This window comes from Hipposideros armiger, unplaced genomic scaffold, assembly GCF_001890085.2.
Source record: "Hipposideros armiger isolate ML-2016 unplaced genomic scaffold, ASM189008v1 scaffold_532, whole genome shotgun sequence".
NCBI lineage: Eukaryota > Metazoa > Chordata > Mammalia > Chiroptera > Hipposideridae > Hipposideros > Hipposideros armiger.
In genome coordinates, this window is record NW_017731882.1 from 680,457 (window position 1) to 682,607 (window position 2,151).

Here is a 2,151-nt window from a genome sequence, read left to right on the forward strand (position 1 = left end):
TGAGCTGTTGTTCAGCATCTTAGCTGTAGAGGGCAGTGTCACTGGCCCTCATATGTGGGATCCGAACCGGGGCCCTCTGACGTCCCAAGCCAGCTCTTAACCAACGTGCCACTTGGCCGGCCCTAAAGGGTAAACTCTTAATGCACTGCGTGGAGCGGCTACAGTCCAGGCAGGGAGATGCACTGGCTGCTAAACTATTATACATGCGCATCTCTTGGGTGCTTCTGGTTGCAAGTTAAAGAATATTCAAAGTGGTTTAAACCAGTTGAAGATGTTCACACTTGCACATGCTCACAAATCACCAGATCCTCCCGTTAAAATGCAAATGCTGACCTGGAAGGTCTGAATGGCCCCAGATCCCGAATTTCTAACATGCTCCAGGTAGTATCAGTACTGCTGGCCCACAGGCCATACTTTAAGCAGCAATGGTTTAAAAATCAGCATCATAATTGTCTTATATACCAAGAAGCCTGGAAACTGGATGTTCCCAGGTTGGTGCAGCTGCCTGAGATGCCACCAAGAACCAGACTCACCCCATCTTCCATCTTACCATCTCTGTAGGGGTTACTCGCTTCCTGCTGGCAAGTGTCACATCCTCACACACTTGCTTCTGTTGTCAGAGAATTATTGTCTCCTCTTCTGTCCCCAGTGGACTAGCCAGCCTCCAGGATTGCTTTCCGCCCACATTCTAGCTTCTAGGGAAGCTAGAGAGCAGCTCATTGGCTTTTCCAGCCTCTGTGGAAGGAGCCTCTGTCAGCAAAGCAGTGGGCATGGGGAGGGGTCACAGCTGGGTCTGCATCAACCGTTTCCCCCCATTTCTCCCTGCGCCACAGCAACAAGAGAGATGATGCAGAGACATGCAGTCAGGAAAATCAAAAGCAAGCAAAGCATGTTGGAGATTTTTGAGACAAGATCTGCTTTTACCTGGGCAACTGCATTATAGTTCATGTTACCTAGCAAATGGAGACTCATTGCTAATACATTGTCTGATGATCATCAGCATGTTATTGAAAATCTTGAGACCCCCACTCTTTGTCTGTACTAGGCAATGATGTAGTCTCCCTTCTGGATTAGATTAGGTTTAAAAGAATTTATGTGAAATTATCTGGCTAAGGTTTTATATAAAAGAGTCAAATTCAGTGAATGGCACACCACGGGTATTCAACAAAAATAAAGCTACATAAAAATTAAATAATATATTGCTTTATTTGTGTGTGTATGTATTGTTTATATTGTATTTCTACTCTCAGTTTATCTATGCAGATTTAAATAAATTCATGGTAATGTTACCTGAAATCGCTCAAATCAGCCCATGTGTCTACAGCTGGGACATCTGCGGACAGACTGTTGCAGGGAATGTACCACTCTTGAAGTGCCGAACTTGCAAATGCAAACTGGAAAAATGACAGCAAATAGTCAAACCACCTACAATAATAACAGATTTTTACTAATTTCCAGTAATGGGAATGTCACTGCCTAATAATCTTTATATCCATTAGTTAACTGAACCAGCTTCTCAGCTGCTACTTTTATGCATGTTCAAAGCGATTTATAATTGGGTTTCAACTAAACGTAATGTTTTGCATTCATTTAATTAATTTACTAAATTATCACTAACTTGAAATGTACTGAAAATATTTGTTAACCATGGTATGAAAATATATCTTAACAACTTTTAATAGTTGAATAAGCGTTTGACACCACCACCTTATAACTTAAATAACTGTTTAGTCTGAAGTTTGTTTCTTGTTTTGTATACAACATTTAACTAATGAGCATATTTTAGTTAGCATGCAACTAAATTTGTTTCTTTTAAAAAAATATTTGGTCTCATTTATTCTTATTGTAGACTTGTGTAATTATACCTGTCAGGAGAAAACAAAAGCCAGAGTGACTATGAAATATTGTTTCCTAAAGGAAACCAATTATACAATGATATTTATGTATTTGAAAGCATGTTGTATTTTAAAGTATTACTTTGGGAGGACAAAATTATTGAAAAAATGCTGAAATTGCTGAAAATAGTTTTAAAGTTCATTTTGGGAATGAACTTCAAAAATAAAAATTTGTATCATTTTGTGGCCAATCTCTAGAACTGCAATCACAAAATCAAAATGATTTAATTTGGTTTGCAAAAGCTCTGTAAAGTAA